This window comes from Ischnura elegans, assembly GCF_921293095.1.
Source record: "Ischnura elegans chromosome 13 unlocalized genomic scaffold, ioIscEleg1.1 SUPER_13_unloc_3, whole genome shotgun sequence".
Lineage (NCBI taxonomy): Eukaryota > Metazoa > Arthropoda > Insecta > Odonata > Coenagrionidae > Ischnura > Ischnura elegans.
Genome location: NW_025791659.1, coordinates 3,732,121 through 3,751,897, shown reverse-complemented (window position 1 = coordinate 3,751,897; position 19,777 = coordinate 3,732,121). Strand labels below are relative to the sequence as shown.

Sequence of the window (19,777 nt, the reverse complement as noted above, 5' to 3'; positions counted from 1 at the left end):
TACTTAATTCATCACCCCGTTCCCTTGATGCGTCTCCGACGAACTACTAACAATCAATCGATTTACAGTACAAAAATTACCTCAAGAAGTGAAATTATGACGACGAAAAAGCCTTGTCTATCTATACGCCTCTTACCACTCTCTCACTCATAGGTCCCTCCCGCACAACTGCTGCTCTGTAGGCCCTTTTGGCAAATAATCCCAGCGCAAACCTATACCCACTAGAGTCCTCCCTGAGCGTAACCCCAAAACTAACACTCCAATGGTTGCTTATCTGGAGGTGACGAGGCGGGAAGTTGGTTCTCTGCTTGCTCCTTAAAAATGTGTCATCTAAGAAAGGATCGAAACTTGCTACTACCGTCCCTCGACTCCACCTTATTCCATGCAGCCACGCACTGAGGCAGATTTGGACGCACAAGGCGCAAGGCTCAAGATTTGGCTTCAAAAGTGAGACATTAACCCGCCGAGAAATTTGCAAAATAAAATAGGAAAAAATTATGAAAAAAAACTGAGTGCATTATTCTATGCAATAAAAATGCCAATTTAAATAATAAAAAACATCACCCTTACTATAATTGGGCTCAAAACCGTGACATTGCAGTCCCATTTCGCTATAGCGACATGGGATAAAGATTTAAATTCCATTGCATCATAAGATAAACGTTGTAAGTATATTGATACTTGCTGTATGCCATAATCAATTACGAATAATGATAAGAATTTTACGATGTCTATGCAATTGATACAAATGAAGCCGTTTCGGTAGAAATTCCATAAAATATGTGGCAAAATGAGGAAATATGTTGATACCATGATCGTGCTGAGCCCAAGAGGCTTGTCGGAAGGTGCTCTCTTTTAAATATTGTTTTGTTTTGATGTGTTGCATTTGGATAGTATTTTATAGGTCCCATTATACAGGATAATTTAACAGTTATTTTAAATGCACAGTTTTGCATTATGGTCAACTTTTTTCAGCAGCCATTCTTTTAAGCCTGAATCACACGATCATTTTTTTTCGTCGCGAAAGTGATCACTAACGCGATCACTTTTCCCGTCGCGAAAAGCAATCGCTCCAGTGATCATTTTTCTGAATCACACGGTCACTCCCGCCGTCGCTTTTCGCATCATTTCCGATATCACAGCTCGTTGTCATGGGACCCGCATCACGAAAACATACAGCATGTTTGTTCCCACAATTGTCAAACGTTGCACCGCAATCGTTCCATACGGGCTTGCGTTCTGATTGGCTGATATGGGGTTTTAGGGACAGTTATAGCGACCGGACGAGTGATGAAAAATAGCGATGGGAATCCTCATCGGGTGCTTTCCATTCATGCGACTCACGCACCGACTTGTGCCGACTCGCGGTAACTGTTTTTAACTCTCCAATTCCTACGCGTAATCGTTTGTTGACTTGTGTCACAACAGTCGGCGACACACACAGAATGGAACACGAAAATCGCGACGCAAGTCGACTTGTGTCGACGTGTGTCGATGAATGGAAAGCACCCGATGGGTGCTTTCCATCCCAAACGCGAAAAACAATGGCCGGCGACGATCATTTCGCCTAGGTATCGCTTTATATCATTCTTTGATCGGCAGAGTAGTCTTTAGTATCAACAATACGTGCCTTCAAATCTCACCTTTATAGGATACCACGCCGACTGTGGTTTTTTAGGAAGTGTAAATTCATTGTGGAGTTCTATGCATCTAATATTTGGTCAAAATTAGTGATGGGTCGGTTTGATTCCTCGATTCCTCGATTCTCGGCCAAGAACCGGAATCGAAAATGAGTACTTGCCAAGGTGAAAAATCAATTCCGATTCTTCAAACAACAAATTTATATACGACTGTGTTTCCAACAGTCATTTGAATTTTTGCGCCACGTAATTGTAATAACAAAACACAATCTTCTAGGGATGTGCGAGTACTCGAAAATTTGAGTCGAGTCGTTAACACTAGACTCGAGCGAGAGTAGCATTACGAATGTCGAGTCTAGTAAGTTGCTGTTACAGAGCTTTCGAGGCTAGTAGGTCCAGCAAATCTGCCGACAGGAAACGCTATCATGAATCTCATGTACCTAATAATACAGAGTAATAATTTTTTACGTGGTTGTCTTGTTGCCTGGAATTAAGTGATATTTTTCTTGGAGCCTGTGGCATCAGAGTCGATGGAATCAGTATTGGTAGAATCGGAATCGAAATATCAGTATCGGGATCGGAATCGTTAAAATTTTGGAATCGACCCATCACTAGACAAAATACGAACAGAATAAGAGTGAGAAACTGAGCGTAATTGTGTCATGAAAGGGAAAACTCTTGAACGAATTAAGGCTTTCATCGCGGGCCTTTTTCTCCATTTTATCTTTGTTTATCCTTAGTTTAAATCTCCACTGTTGCGATCGAAAACAAAAGACAGAATTTCATACAACCTTTTGTCCATATGTCTTATTTCCATAACAATGAAATACCACTATTGATGACAAAAATCGATGCGGTGAAAGTTATCTAACGCATGGCCTAATCGTATTTTCCTGTAGTCAGTGCAGCCCCGACTTGTATCAACGATGTTTCTCATTCCCTCTTGTCTACTCCTTTAATTCCGTTATCTTTCCATGCCCATTTCGCTCATCTTTCCTCATACCACTGTCACAAATCACGTTACATACTTCTTCAATCGTTTCATTGATACCACTCCCTCCTTCGTGCCGCTTATCTCTTTATTTTTTAACATCTTAACGTCCTTGCCTTCCTCGGTTCAGGATAACCGTGGAGGTTGCAGAAGTCTTCGATGCTTCAGTTTTTTCATAGATGTGCGGAATAAAACGAGCTACAAAACTCTTACCTCTCTGGGTGTTCGACGGGCTAAAGCCATTAAATTCGACGGACGGCCGAAGTTGAACGGCTACGCCGCACAGTGGTCCCAAATCGAAAAAAGCTGGCCAAAATTAACTACGCCATTGTCATTATGCATATACCGTATAAGTGCGTGTAAGAGGTGCACCTTTTTTCCTAGAAATTGCAGCCGAAAATGAGGGTGCGCCTCTTACACAAACTTCTTATCTTCCCCCCTCCCCTTCACCGGTCGCAAGTCTAAGGGGAACTGAGTGGCCTTGGTTTTCAGTGTGAGTCAGTCATCTGTAATCCTCGGTCAAAAACAAGCGGCAGGCAGGGGAGTTTCTCCCTTAGTGACGTATTTTCAAAATGCTCCTGTTTGCTTTTCTTGTAAGCATCGTGCCGTTACGTCGGTACCCCAGAGGTGAACATGGAAGATCGCGCAAGGTTTTTTGCTCCGGAGGGCGCGCTAAATTTACTGCCACGAGTGGGCATCTCGCGGCATTTATACTGCATATAGTAATCGGTTATCAAAAGTTGAGAAACGTGTATTTTTGAAGGACATACCTAGTTAATAGTCAATATCTGTCTTGCTGAGTAATTTCCATTACGCTGAGGACCTGATTTTCCAAAAATCATCTTCAGACGCTAATATGAGGATTACTGCGACTGAAAATTATATTGGTGTCAAAACCTGCGTTTAAAAAAATACGAACGAGTGTGTTCATTGTTGGACTAAATTGTGGATGGAAGAAATCAGAAATGCTTTTAAGTGAAGAGCGCGGAAGGAGAGGTCCAGGGAAGGAGCGCGATCCCTCCCCTCCGTATTTCAAACTACGAGGCTATGAGCGAAGGAGCACGGGAAGAACACGTCCGATCTCGCATGTGACGTCGTTGCCTTCAAAGCGAAGGGGCGAAGGCGCAGCAATGTGATATACGCAGTTTGCGTTGCCTAAAGTTTCCAGTCCGTCTGGTCTTGTTTGAATGCGATTATGCTACGCTTGTTTCTTCCCAAGCCAAGCCAAGCGGAGTTTTCTTTTATACCTTTCTTCAAGCACCCAGCCAATCAGCTGTCTTCTTAAGGTTTCCGGAACGGGGTTGGTTTATATACTATAGATGAGTTATTTTGGTGAAAAGTTTCAGTCCGGGCATTGAAGGATTAGGTAGGGAAAGGAATATGGGAATGGGAAATGGCTGATTTAGGGTATCTATGCGTGGATTTGGCAGGAAGGTCATAGTCCCACAGATTCTCAATTAGCTTATTTTTAGTTTTTTTAAAGGATTTTTGGAATGTCGTCAGAGCAGATTTGAGTGAGAGCAATATTGGGCAAATGCGTAAGTCTTTTCGAATTTGACGGTTGCTTACGAACCAAGGTGCGCCAACTATTTTTCGGATTAGTTTATTTTCGCATGATTGTATTTTCTTTAGGTGGCAAGCACTAGCATGCAACCAGGCCGGCGAAGCGTACGTCAGCAGCGGCTTAATAGTGGAGGAATAGAGCAATAATTTTGTTTTTAAAGCTAACGGCGATGATGATTTTAGTAATGGGAATAGCACGGTGTGGATTCCAACGGATTTTTCAGTCTGCGTTCTAATATGGCTAGCCCATGTAAGACGTTTGTCAAGAATTACGCCGAGATATTTTGCAGTTTGACTCTTAGGAATTCTTGTGGCGTCGTAGAACAGCTGTGGTCCCTCTCCGGCTTTAGGTCGGCGAGAGAATATGACGTGGGTGCATTTGCTGGCGTTAACGCTTAGTTTCCATTCGTCTGCCCACTCTTGGTATTCATCTAGATGTTCTTGCAGCGTCTCGGCGGTCCGGTAGGGATCTGAACCCTGGGCCAAGATGGTGGTGTCATCAGCGTATTGATAGAGGTTGGTTTGAGGAAAGGTTGGGGTATCATTGACGTAGAGGTTAAATAAGGTTGGGGAGAGAATGGCGCCTTGCGGCACGCCGGAGGAAATTGGGTGGAAAAAGGAATCAGAGGAATTAACTTTAACGTAAAAGGAACGGTCGCAGGTAAAGGATTGAAGGAGTTTGCATAGGTAGGAGGGAATTTCAAGGTTGATCAGCTTCTCAATCAGGCCCAGGGTCCAGACGCGATCAAAGGCGGCTTCCAAATCCAGGAAAACACAATGAGAGATGTGTTTGCAGTTGAAGCCAGCGACGATGTCTTCGACGAGACGAAGAATCTGATGTGTGGTGGAGGCTTTCTCTCGGAAGCCGGTCTGCTCCGGCCGGATGACGTCATTCTCTTGCAGGAACTTTCGGAGACGATGGTGAATGATTGCCTCGAATAGTTTGGACAACGTGCTAAGCAGACTGATTGGTCGATAGGAAGTCGGATCGGAAAGTGGTTTATTAGGTTTCGGAAGCATTATGATTTTCGCTAATTTCCAAGCGGTAGGAAAATATGACATTTTAAGTAAACTATTGAATAAGCGAGTAAGAATTGGGAGCATGTTGGTCGGCAAGTTATGCAAAAGACGATTAGAAATGCCATCAGGGCCGGGCGCGGATTTCTTTTTTAATCTTTTCAGAATGGAGCTGATTTCCTCCGGAGAAGTGAAGTCAGGTGCGGATGCGGGACAGTGAAGCAGGCTCCGCCAAGATGTCTGGCAATCTTCTTCCTTCTCTGATGGTAGCGTGTTCTTGAATCTTGATTCGAGAATGGCTGCGAAAATGTTGGCTTTTTCATCATCAGTTGTGGCTCGGCCGGAAGGAGTGCTTAGGGCAGGTATCTGGCGGCGCGGTTTTCGCAGGGCCTTCGCTATTGGCCAGATTGTGCCATCTTCATGGCGTAGTGATTTTATTTTTCTATCCCAATTTTCGCTACGATGCAATTAAATTTCGTGCTGTACACGATTGCGAAGGGCGTTGAAAATTCGGCGATCTTCTTGCTGACGGGAATGCTGCCAGAGCTTGCGGGCTTGATTGCGTCTACGGATTAAATGAAGAATTGCTGCCGGCAGGGCTTCGGGGAGGGATTTTTCTGGGATTTCGTATGCTGCATCGTTCGCGGCGTCTTGAATGAGAATGGTGAGTTGTTCAATGAAGTTGTCAGCATCTTTCCGGGTTGCAATTGGCCGCGACTGAAGAGTGTGGCAATTGTCGCCAAGCAATCGCGAGAATTTATTATAATTAATCCAGCGCTTACTGAGGGGTTTCTGGTTTGGGAGGCAATTAATCGTGAAATGAATCGGCAGATGATCGGATGAATGATAGTCTATAGTAGAAGAATGGCCGGCCGGAGGAATATTAAGGGAAAGGGCAATGTCCAGAATGTCGTTGGTTCCGCGAAGTACAAAATGGGTCGGAGATTCAGGAGCAATTATCTCAAGGTTGCGTCGTCGTTGCAGCGCGAGGAGCATGTTGCCGGCTCTGTTGTTTGATACGCAGCCCCAGCTGAAGTTCTTTGCGTTTAGATCGCCGGCGACAATGGCCCGGGCTCTCAAAAGAGAGTTGAGCGCGGCGAAGTCTTCCTTCTTGGCAGGTTTGGGCGGCCGGTAGGCTGACCAGACATGGATGTCACCTAACGATGTCCTGATTTTGGCGCCGACTGCTTCTACGTTGGATTTGCATTGAAAAGGCAGCTGGGAAGACGGTATATTCGATTTAATTAGCAGCAAAACGCCGCCGCCTTGTGCGTCGGCGCGATCCAATCTGTATTGTGTGAATCCGGGAAAGTAGATTTTTTTCGAAGGATTAAGCCATGTTTCTTGAATGCATGCCGCGTCGATAAAATGAAGTTGAAGAAGGTGACGGAGTTCTTCTTGCTTTCCTAGAATGCCGTGTATGTTCCAATGTAATATCTTTAATTTATTGGCGGGTCGATTAGCCATCGCTGAGCAATGAGAGACCTAATTGAATGACTTCATTAATAATTATTTCAGTTTTTGGTTGTGCTGATGGGGCAAGAAGTTTCTTGATAAGTCCAGAAAGCCAGGTGGTAACTTTTTGTTTCATTTCTGAAGTTAGGAAGGAGGTGATAAACGATGGCAAATTGAATTCAGAAGTCGGCGGTTGCTGAGAAGCGGCTGAAGCAGGTGGAACGGGAGCTGAAGTTGGTTCTAACGGAGGAAAAGAAGATTCTTCAAGGACAGGCGGATTGGCTGGCGGGCGGCGGCTGCTACGGACTTTTTCCGCAAAGGACAGGTAATGCGGACATTTCTTGTAATTGGCAGGATGTTCACCGGAGCAGTTAGCGCATTTAGCAGGCGCTGGCTTGAAGAGCTGGCACTCTGTATGAGAGTGGTCACCTCCGCATCGAACGCAGCGGGTTTGCATTCCGCATGCTTTGTAAGTATGACCGTGGCGTTGACACTTAGTGCATTGCGGGGGACCTGGCGTCGGACGGAAAGTTTCTATTTTAACTGCGAGACCGCAAAGGTGGGAAATGTTTTTGTAGTTGTCTACTACGGCACCTGATGGCAATTTAATTTGGAACAAGGGCAATAGCCTAACGGGCAGAGGAGGCAGTACAGCGTTTGGATTTTCGCGCTGAAGGCGCTCGCGACGGTCACGTTCGGATTTAAGAGGCCTACTAGTTCGCAGTTGGATTACATCGTCTACTGGACGATCTTTTTCAAGAAGAGAATCGCGAATTTCGTCAGTTGTAGTGGCTGAGAGCAGGCCACGGATTACAAGGTAGTTACATTTATCCTCCGCTAATTGGTAGGAGTAATATTCCCATTTTTTATCATTGAATAACTTAATGAGAGCACGAAAATCGTCCGGAGATTGACATTGGATTCGAATTTGTGACCCAGTAGAATTAGAAATTGGTGGCCGTGAGGTGGCCGTAATAATGGCTCTGTTTTTAATCGACCAATCTGATTGGTCCTTTAAAAAGATGGGAGGAATCTTATATTTCCTCGGTGCCTGAGGGGCATTATTGTTGCTGCGGTCTTGAAAAAGGCCGTTTTGAGTGGTAAGCATTGGAGAACCATTCTTTTCAACGTGATTTACTGTCGTTTGGTCACTTTTGCTGGCCTGAGGGGCCTTAAGAGGGCCATTTTCGTGCTCATGATCTAAAATACTATATCTATTGCTAGTAGCTAGTGGAGTTGGAGACAAAGGTGGGGAATTGAACCATTTTCTGCGTTTTCTATTGTTATCAGTGATAAATGGATCCTGTGAAGCAGGCTGGTCAGTTGACGGAAGAAGCGGTAAGCCAAGAATTGCTCTGACCTTCGGGTCATTTAATTTTTCAGCAGGCAGACTGATTTGAACTAGAGAATCTGATTGTGGGACTAAGGTAGGAGAAGGAAAGGAATCAGGAACAATGCCCGGACTTACCGAGGCAGGAACAGGGTTGACAGGAACAGGGCTGATTGCATGGGATGGCGGAGTAGGTGGGCTCGGAGGCGGAGAGTCAGGCGAGGATTGCAGGTGGGATTCAGGAGAGGAAGGCGGGCTGTCATCATCGTTGGACCAGGGTCCATTGGCGTCCGAATCGTTCGATTCTTCGTCCATCGCGCCACAAGGCGCGTTGCGTCTTGACGCTATACTTTATTTGGCAAATGAAATTGACGAAGCACAGAGGAAAGAATACTCGCGCGTGACGCGCACGTAATAATTCACGTATTTCGCGGCGACTGACGATAAAAAATTCAGCGGCAGCAGCGTCCGTAACGTGCGCTTGTTTCTTCCGAAATTGTCCTGTTTGGACTATTTTGAATATTAGTAGCCTTGTTTTAACCATAAATCTTTGTGTCAAACAATTAGAGCTTAAAAAACTTAAATTCTGTCAGATATGCGTCGCGTTAGATCTCTTTCTTTTTTTGAACGCCGTGCTGTGCGCGCCGGGCCAAATGCTAGGTGCGTGTTATACAATTATTGAAAGCTACCGAGATATCTTCGGGCTCAGTAGATGACTCACCAAGCATTTGGCCTGCAGAAACTGGGAGATCGATCAAGGTCAGTTGGTGAGACGGGGTAGGGATGAAACACGTTTCCATTGTTCCCCTGTAACTTGATGTTTTCCTATTTTCCTGTGGGGTCTCGGAAAGGAAAAATAACGGCAGAGGCATTGGCTGATGGAGGGCCGAGTGTGGTTCCGTTAAATCTGCGACGTGGTTATTATCCTACGACGCTGAGATTGCCCCGATTGTTGTCAAAGCTCTTGGGAAGGTTCATGCTATGTGCCTGTCGTGTTTTGTCTTAAAATTTTCCACGGCTGCAATTCTATTGCAATACTCCTGCGAGAGCATTTAAACAAGATTGTTCGTGAATAGGACAAGCATCGTAGAGCAACGGCTTATGCAAGAGAGGATCGGAACTCTTTCTACTCCTCCCTCTTATGCCGCTATTACCGCTAATTAATATTGAAAGAGAAAAGTTCGATAACTGTCGAAATTCCAGACGAACGTCTGCAGCATCGCGCGATAGCATTAAAAAAAAATGCCGCAAATTTTTATTCTTCATAGCTCCGATGCTCAAAATAAGGGTGCGCTTCTTACACGTGTGCGCCTCTTACACACGCTTATACGGTATTTGACCTAAAGGTCTATTCTTATTGCTTTTGACCCGCTTATTCTGAAATTATAACTATTTATTATCCCGAGGAGGCGCAGTTACTCAACTTTAAATTGTCTGACATGATGGAATTCTCTCAGGTAAAAAATTCCGGAGGTAAACTAGTCCCCCATTCGGATCTCCGGGCGGGGACTACCCCAGAGGGTACATCGGTCAATTGTGATAAAGTTATGAGGATAGGTACATGGAACGTGAGATCACTCAGGACTTGCGGCAAGCTAGAAAACCTTAAAGTGGAAATGGAAAGATTGAATATCGACGTGCTAGGAATCAGCGAAATGAAATGGCCTGAGGAGGGAGACTTTTGGAGTGGAAGCTATAGGATTATACACACAGGATCCCTGAACGGTAATGCTGGGGTTGGGATAATGCTCAGAAAGAGCGCCGGAATGCGTGTGAAAAGCTTCCTACAGTACAATGAAAGGATAGTTATGGTGAAGATAGAGACTAAGCCGGTAGATACCGTAGTGGTACAGGTCTACATGCCCACGACAGACTACAAGGATGAAGAAGTTGAAGACGTCTACGATGATGTAAAGAAAGTAATCAAAAAGGTAAGGGGTGAAGAAGACCTAATTGTTTTAGGTGATTGGAACGCTGTCGCCGGCGAAGGCCAGGATGGAAGAATAACCGGAAAATATGGATTAGGAAATAGAAATGAAAGAGAAGAAAGGCTGTTAGAGTTCTGCACAGAACACAAATTAGTGGTTGCCAACACTCTATTTAAGAATCACATGCGAAGAAGATACACATGGAAAATGCCAGGAGACAAAAGAAGATTTCAACTAGACTACACCCATGTCTCGTAGAGCGCAATTTCGATTAGCGCAATTTCGATATAGCGCAAATTCGTTCCTCGGGAAAACATTGCAACGCAGTGTAGCCTAATCAAATATCTTTAACGCTCTCGTGATAAAACGTGAACTTGCGCTAAGTACACACGAAATTTCTATCATTTTACGCATATTAATATTATTGCTTGCCTCAAATCTTCTTTTTTGTTTATGTATTAATCGAAATCCATTGCTGTGCAATGGCCAAAAGTATTACTCATCATTGGGTCCAGATAGCCGGCCTACCGAAGTAATTTATCTCGTCTCCTTAACAGAATGACTTAATTTAGATCATTAATTAAGCGTGGGGCTAGTGGAAATGAGTTTTTTTTAGCAATACTGGTTGAGACGTAATTTTTGCCGTCATAGGTTAGCGGGCGATTGACTTCCAGGTAGAGGGGCTACGCTAAAGCCTTCAAGGTCATCGGTATTCATGGGGGAGAAATGGAGCGGTGGCCGAGTGGCGCATGAATAGCGTCAACATATAAGAGGGTCCACTATAGAGTCTCAAACACAATAGCTTCGTTCCCTCCCCGCAGTCGTAGGCCCTCTGCGTCTCAAGAATACAGTTTAGCAGTAGAAGGTGATTTCGATAGAGCCATGCAGAGTAAGGACCAAGAGAAAATGGCAAAAAATAGGAATGCGGGTAGAAAAATCAAGAAGTTATCAAGAAAAACCATAAACCTAGAAGAGAAATTGAAAGAGGTCAATTGCTTTGAAAATGGAGAACGTCAAAGCGGTATTGCGCGGAAGTTTAAACGCACGATGCCTTATTCTGAATAAAAACGAAGTTAAAACATCAGTGACCTCAGCCGCACCAACTTCAACCAAGCGGTCTACACATACGGAAAGTTCATAGTGAATCAGTACAAAAAGACGAAAGTGGTAATCGCTCCGAGACATTTAGTGAAAGCTCCGGTTGGTTCCAGAATTTAAACGGCAAGCAGGTATTTTCAGTGCGGCGATATCAGGTGAATCTGCAAGTGTTGATAGCGCAGTCACCACAACATTTTCTGATGAAGTCCAAGCTGTGATTGAAAGTGGTTCCTTTCCCCCTCAACTAGTTTTTAGTGTTGACGGGACGATATTCTTTTGGAAAAGAATGCATTCTCGTTCATTAATTTTCTGGGAAAGAAAACCTGGGTCAGGTTTCAAGGCATTTAAAGACTGTTTCACATAGCTGCTAATGACTCGGAGGACTTCAAATTAAAATGATTTATCAATAATAAACTCCGCTAGCTATGAAATGGCATTCAAAGTAGCATTTGCCTGTCATTTCGATGAGCGACAAAAGGGCCTGGGTGACACAATAGTTGTTTTTAGACTGGTTTGAAAAATCGACAACTGCCGGCAATGCATTACGAACCCCTGAGATAGCAGATGTTAGCCCACCCGCACGACAGAAGGGAATTTCAAAAGCACGTAAGAATTTTTTTTAACGTGAATAAAAGTCTTCAAATGCGTGCATACTATCTTTAAAGATGTTTTAGACTATAAACATTTATATAAATAATGTTTTCTAAGGCTATTTATGGGAATATATATGTTTTAGAGGAAATTCAATACCCAAGACCTGTGCTACCAGGAACGCATCCCTATCTTCCCAATGTTAAAACGCTCTCGTATAACGCAAATTCGTATAGCGCAAAGACCCCAAGGAACGCATCCCTTGCGCTATACGAGACATGGGTGTATATTTTAGTGAAGCAGAGGTTTAGAAACCAGATAAAGGACTGTAAAAGCTACCCGGGGGCAGATATCGACAGTGATCATAATCTAGTGATGATGAAATGCCATCTGAAATTCAAGAAATCGAAGAAATCAGCAAAGAACACCTGGCAATTAGAGAAACTTAAGGAGCCAAGAAATCAACAGGCCTTTCAAGAAGTAGTGGAGCGCAAGATAGGACTAGATCAGTCTGAAAACTCAGTGTAGAATAACTGGACTACCATAAAAAGTGGATTTTAGGAGGCCGCTAGAGAAGTTCTAGGGATAAGAAAATGTGTTAAGAAAAAGCCATGGATCACGGATGAAATCCTAGACCTCATTGAAGAAAGGAGAAAGTATAAGAATACGAATACTGAGGAAGGACAGGCTTGCTACAAGAGAATAAGGAATGAGATTTGCTGCCAAGCGAGGAAAGCCAGAGAAGCGTGGATAAGGAACATATGTGAGGACGTACAAAATAACCTCGTAAAAGGGAAAGTGGAAGCGTCCTATAGAATAGTGAGGAACCATTTCAAGGAACGAAACACAAAATGTAATAGCATAAGGGACAGGAATGGAAACATTCTAATTGAAAACGAAGACAAAGCCGAGAAATGGAAGGAATACCTGGAGGAATTATACAACGGGAGCAAACTTAGCTCAAAAGTTCTCGAAGAGGAAAGTGAAGTTGAAAAGGATAATATTGGAGCAAGCATCTTCAGATCGGAATTTTACGCTGCAGTAAGAGACCTGTGAAAGAATGAGGCCCCAGGAATAGATGACATTCCAGCAGAGTTAATAAAAAATGCAGGAGAAAAGGTCTTAACTCAACTGTATAAAACTATCTGCAATATGTACTCAACAGGAGATTTACCTAGCGACTTCGAGAAGAACATCATCATTCCCATACCCAAAATGAAGAGAGCTGAGAAGTGCGAAGAATTTAGGACCATAAGCCTGACGACACAGACGTCGAAGATTCTGACAAGAATCATTTACAGGAGAATTGAACGAAGAGCAGAAGAATTCCTGGATGAGGACCAATTCGGATTTACGAAAAGGAGGGGCACAAGGGAAGCAATTTTGGCTCTTAGGATGATCATAGAGAAGAGAATGGAGAAAAACAAACCAACCTTCATAGCATTTCTCGATTTAAAGAAGGCCTTTGATAACGTGGAATGGAATTCAATGCTTAGAATTTTGAAAGAAATCGGGGTACTCTACAATGATCGTAGAATTATTCATAGTTTGTATAAAAACCAAGTAGCTGCGAATAAATGTGGACCAAATGGTGCAGAAGCGAGAATAAGAAAAGGGGTGAGACAAGGTTGTGCGCTTTCCCCCTTAATTTTTAATGTTTACATTGAGAAAGACATCAACGAAATCAAGCAGAAAGCTTTGGGTGTCAATATCCACGGAGAAAAAATTAGTATGCTGAGATTTGCTGACGACATAGCAGTCATAGCTGAGACAGAGAAGGATTTGAAGAAGACGTTGACAAGCATGGAAAGGACAATGGCCAGATATCAGCTGAAAATCAACAAAAAGAAGACTAAGATATTAGTTGGCAGCAAAAGAGAGGAGGCTAAAACAAACATTAACCTAGGAAAGCATAAGCTTGAAGAGGTGAACGAGTTCTCTTACCTGGGAAGCCGAATTACCAGCGATGGACGGAGCAAGAAAGAAATACACAGTAGAATAGTGCAAGCGAAGAGGGCTTTCTACAAAAAGAAGAATCTTCTTAAAGCTGAAAATACCAGCATAGAAGTAAGGAAATAATTCATCAGATGCTACATATGGAGTATGTTTCTCTATGGAAGCGAGGCTTGGACGTTGACAGCAGCAGAGAAGTCAAGAGTGGAAGCATTCGAAATGTGGTGCTACCGAAAAATGATGAAGATAAAATGGATTGACCATGTGAGTAACCAGGAAGTGCTAAGGAGAGTGGGAGAAAAGAGAAGCCTCCTAAAAACATTAAGCAGAAGAAGGGACAACTTAGTTGGCCACATTTTGAGGCACGATGGTCTGATGAAGACGGGCAAAAGGGCAAGGGATGGCCCCGAATGAGTTATATAGGACAGGTTATAAAGGATGTAAAAGAGAATAAATATGTAGCTATGAAGAGATTAGCGGATAGGAGAGAGAAATGGAGAGCTGCGTCAAACCAATCTTAGGATTGTTGACTAATGATGATGAACTATTTTTTATGTATTTGCAATACTTAAGTTGTTATTTCACATTTTGTTTAAACAATTATTTTTTTACATTCTAATTTGAGATTGTCCAGGAGATAGTAAATAGACATTATACATATCATAAAACTGAATTAGTTTTTCAAACATATGCATATATGCGTATAAAATGACTGCATTGTTTATTTTTGTACAATCTTTGAACAATGATTTTGAATGAACCAGGAGAACATTTTCTGCTATCTCATACGTTTGATCGTATTTGATACGAAAAATTAGTTAATACTATGTATTTGGAAATTTATATTATAAGTCTATTATTAATATTATTGTCCTGAATTAATTGTTTGAAAAATTATAATATTTAATTTTAATTAGCAGTAAATTGTTTTAATCATGGATAATGCCACCGTCCATAAATACGTGGAAGATCTAAAATTGGCTAATGTTCGAGTCCTCTTTTTACCCCCGATCTTGACTAGCAAGTCCCAGCCCTTGCACCAAGGCATTATCCAGAATTTTTAAGTCCTGTACCGGAAGAAGCTTGTGCGGTATTACTTGCAATGGAATCGGTATGTATACATTCATCTATTTTGGTCATGTGCTTTTGGATATCGATTTAGATATTTTTATTTGTGATTATCATTCTTTCAAATCTATTTGCTGCTTTTAGAAATGGGAACAGAAATGAATAACATCCCAAAATGGACGATGATACATGCAATCCGCGCCATAGCCGAGTCCTGGAGAGAGATTCCCTCCACTACAATCGCAAATTGCTGGAAATCGGCCGGATTCCCTTTGATAGCACATCATGAGGATGTTCCCGAGGTTGGTATTTGATACAACTAACCTAATAGTAATTTTACTGCTATAATATCATGGCTATGGTTGATTCATTACGTTATACCTTCAGGAAGCTGCAGCAGATGAAATCGCGGAGGAGATTAGAGGCTTAAAAGATGATTTTGAAAAATATCTGGAAAAAGCAGGAGCACAGCGTGCAACATCAAGCGATCATATTGCGCTAGATGATGATCTCCAGGCTTGCGACGATTCGATGCCGGTACCTGTGTCGGAAGAAGCAGCGGTTGGGACTAGTCATAATAGCAGTGACGACGAAGATGAAAGTGAGGAAGTAATTTCACCAAATAAAAAAGAAGTATACGCTGCCCTCCAAACAATAAGACATTTTGCTCTGGCTAACGATTTGGACCCCCAATTTGATTCCCATTTATGCAAGTTGGTGGAAACCTTGCTCCTGTCGGCATAAAAGAAGAGATAAATACTATATGAACATAGCACTTCACACCCGGTATGAAGAATATGGTCCTGATGAAGAATAAAGTCTTTTATAGCAACGTCTGCAAAGATGATGGAGCACAGTAGTCGGACGGAGAACTCAAACAGAATTTACTTGCTCCTGTCGGCATAAAAGAAGAGAGACATACTATATGAACATGTCACCTCACACCCAGTATGAAGAATATGGTCCTGATGAAGAATAAAGTCTTTTATAGCAACGTCTGCAAAGATGATGGAGCACAGTAGTCGGACGGAGAACTCAAACAGAATGTACTTCAAATAGTCACCAGAAGATAATCATACCCTACATAATTTATGATCGTAACTGAATCTCAGTGAAAATAACTAGTTGAAAAGATAGCACATTCTGCTGAAAATACGAAGTAACTCGAAATATTAACTTACAAAGGTTATTTTGGAAATGGGCTAAGACCGTTTTTTTTTTCTTTTTTTTCTCATCACTGAGCGATAGAGGGCGACATAAATGGCAGTTAGGCCGGCTGTCGCTAAAATTCCGTGGGTGTTGGAAACAAATAAATACCTTGGGCATACTTAAAAGCTGCTATTCGCTCCTAACCACAAATTTATAACATTAAATTCTTATAATAAACTTTGCAATTCATTATTTGATTACGTTTTCTAAACTGGTCGGGAAAAAATCTTAAGCGATCGTTGATATTGAAGTACAAGAAATGGGAAGTTTATGGTGGTTTATGTAATTATTTAACGATCTTTCACAGCATAAATTGATAACAAAAAGCTTTTCCTAAGAATTCTACCGTGAATAACCACCGAAAATGTTAAAATAAGGTCCCTAAAGACAGAAAAGGGCGGAGGAAATAAAAGCGAACATTTTTTCTTCACTTATTAAAAAGGTTAGAAATTAGGAAACTCGATTTTACGAAGTGCCAATTTTCCAGTCCCACTGACTTCGTATAATCGAAAGTTTACTGTAGCAGTTTTACATCGTTTGAGATTACCAATACATGCATGTGGCACAGAGCTCAGGGAAACACCTCTTAATAATCACCCATTAAAATTACCTAAGTTCAGAAGTTTCCTTCGTTTGATAGGGTATTAATAATCCTTAATTAAGCCAAGTGCTACCTGCTAGCAGGGCAATCTGCTGCCTGCTAGCAGCCTGCATCGTAGGGGTGCACATAGCCTCACACCAAGATAGCCTCACACGGCGGTGGCCTGAACCAGAATGACATCATACGGGATTTTACCAGCATTCAAACTTAGCCATTGCATTTTCGTGCACTTTTTACTTATCATTTAATCGCAAAAAATTAGATATTATCATTTAAAAACCTAAAAGCTGAAATACATACTCCAAGAGTAATAATATTACAATTTAGGCAAATAAAAAAAATAGGCAACCATCCTATTATTCTCCTACATATAAGAAAACAAAATATTGAAAAATCAAGAATTTACAAAATATTTCTATAACAAATCAAGTTTTTCTAGAACAAATGAGTGTAAACAAGTTATCGTCATGTTATTTAAGACCATGTTATAACTGAAAATATTGCAAACTGGTGAAGAAAGCTCTCAATGAGTCCGGGAAGCACTAAAATAACAGAATAACCGCATAATAATATATTGTTTGTTTTGCGTCAATTATGAACATTACAGGACATTAAAGTGAAAATTTCTGTTATCCCTGTTTTCCAATAATTTGTGCCGTCTTTCCCCATCATTAGCCCGAACAATCGAGAGTGCACCGTAGCATTACAGTAAAACCTCTACGTAGTGAGCCTATTCACATCATAACCTCCATACTTCATACCACCCCTATGGTCCCGTCAGCTTTACATGTAAAGGGTCTAGGAGGTTAAGATGGTGAAAAGTGCCCCCCGATATTTTGAAAAATAAAAAATATACCCTTAAAGTGCAACCAAAATTATGTGTTTACCCAAAATTTCAGGCCTCAACAATGGAAAATAACCGCAGAAAAAATTGAAACACGATTTTTAGTTTTTTAACCATATCTCCAGTTTTTATTTTTGTAAAATCACTTTCTTGATTTTAAATTGTGTATACTATTGTGGTCTACCATCCTGATTTTTTTTTCAAAATTTTAGAACCAAAACCTAAACTTTTACATACGTTTGAAAGTTTCAAAATATAATTAAAAATTTTAGGAAACAATAGACACGCCGAAAAAAATATATGTTGTTACCCCTATCTTAAAGTTTAATCATAATTTTTTTCAGATTTTTAAAATTGGTGGAACAGGGTCAAAAACACAAATATTTGCTTTCTGTCATTTGCATGTATGTATTCCAGGAGGATATTTGATTTGGTTGTTGAGAGAAACGATTGTTGATCAGTTTCTAAAATTATTGATTAGGAATAAACATTAACGCAAACAATGCTCATCACACTTAGATTAATCGTAATTATTGTTTACAACCATATTGTTAAGCTTTAATTTCCTATTTAATGCGTGAAAATGGCAGAAGCGGTGATAATTGAATCATCTTTTTAAATAAATATCATTATCGAATAAAGGTCGTTATGCACGGGGAAAATCATTCCACAAGTTAGCATGAAATCTTAATTCCTAATTTTTAATTACTAACAGGGAGGTTTCCAATAATTTTTTTATTGCCTAAATCGACATGTTATTACTCCTGGAATACATATTTCACCCTTGGCTTCTCGCGTCTCGCCTTGTTTGAATGCGCTTATGCTACGCTTGTTTCTTCCGAAATTGTGCTGTTAGGACTAAGTTGAATATTAGTAGCCTTGTTTTAGCTATAAATCTTTGTGTCAATCAATTAGAGCTCAAAAAACTTAAATGCTGTCAGATATACGTCGCGTTAGGTCTAATTCTTTTTATAACCTCGTGCGTGTCATACAATTGCTGAAAGATATCGAGATATATTTTCGAGCTCAGAAGGTGACTCACCTAGCATTTGACCTCCAGAAACTCGGAGAATTGAACCTGGTAGACCGAAAAAGGTCAGTTGGTGAGATGGGGTAGGGATGAAACGTATTTCCATTGATCCCCTGTAACTTGATAATTTCCTATTTTCCTATGGAGTCCCGGAAAGGAAAAAAACGGCCCCTTGCACACACACCGAATTTGGACGGCCGGTAAAATATCGGCCGATGCTTGCACACACGCCGGATTTTTACCGGTCAAACGATAAGTTGCTATGTTTTTGAGCCGGCGACGGCGATCCACAGTGACAATAGCCGGCAGCTAACCGGCATTTAGCCTGTGCCGGCGCGTGTTCGGTACGTGTGCAAGCTCCAATGCTCTCCCATTGTTCACCATTGGAATGTGGACAGCCGATATTTTACCGGCCGTCCAAAATCGGTGTGTGTGCAAGGGGCCTTAAATCTACGACGTGGTTATTATCCTAAGGCATTGAGATTGCCCCGATTGTTGTCCTATCTCTTGGGAAGGTTCATGCTATGTGCCTGTCGTGTTTTGCCTTAAAATTTTTCATGGCTGCAATTCTATTGCAATACTCCTGCGAGAGCTTTTAAACAAAATTGTTCGTGAGTAGGACAAGCAACGTAGAGCGATGACGTATGCGAAGAGAGGATCGGAACTCTTTCTACTCCCTCTTATGCCGCTATTACCGCCGCAGTTATAAAAATTTCCTCTTTCAAATAGTACTGAAAGAGGAAATTTCGATAACTGTCGAAATTCCAGGCATACGTCTGCAACACCGCACGATAGGATAAAAAAAATACCGTAAAATGTTTTTTTCTTTATAGCTTCCTTCCTCAAAATATGGGTGCGCCTCTTATACGTGTGCGCCTCTTACACAAGCTTATACGGTATATTCATTTATAAGGGTATTGTACTGGATTCTAGGGAACAGTTAGAAATTTTAAAAATTATTGAAAGTCAAGACATTACATTAATTTTGATTCATTACCATTACCATACCATTAGTTACCATTTTTTTAATTGATGGTAACTAGGTTTGGTAATAGCTTAGTAACGTCATATCAATAAATATGTGTGAAGCTAAGGTACGTCAAAATTTTTTGTGTATCCTCTTCTTATAAATTTTTTAAAATTATATTAGAGCAAAAAAAATCTCTTTCGTAACATTTATTTACGTAAAAATATTGTATATCATTGTATTTTATATTGTTTTCATGTTTTCATTCATGATGATAGTTTTAAATAAACTGAAAAGCTGGCTAACAACTTTTTTGCATCTTATACATTTGACCTTTACTCCAAGAATTATTTCACCATGAATTTTTTCGTAAGGCTTACACGATAGAATTAACCTGGCTGAGCACCCACACAGCAGAGATACGTCTCGGATATGTCTCGAATATCGCATGTTACCTCTCAAGAGACATTCTGAGAGCTTCAGATCCATCTC

General features: G+C 41.4%; 1 protein-coding gene across 2 annotated transcripts in view; it reads right to left on the bottom strand.

Annotated features, from left to right (window-relative positions):
* The window catches only part of LOC124172899, a 96,212-nt gene that overhangs the window by 2,563 nt on the left and 73,872 nt on the right, over window positions 1-19,777 (bottom strand). The window lies entirely within an intron of this gene.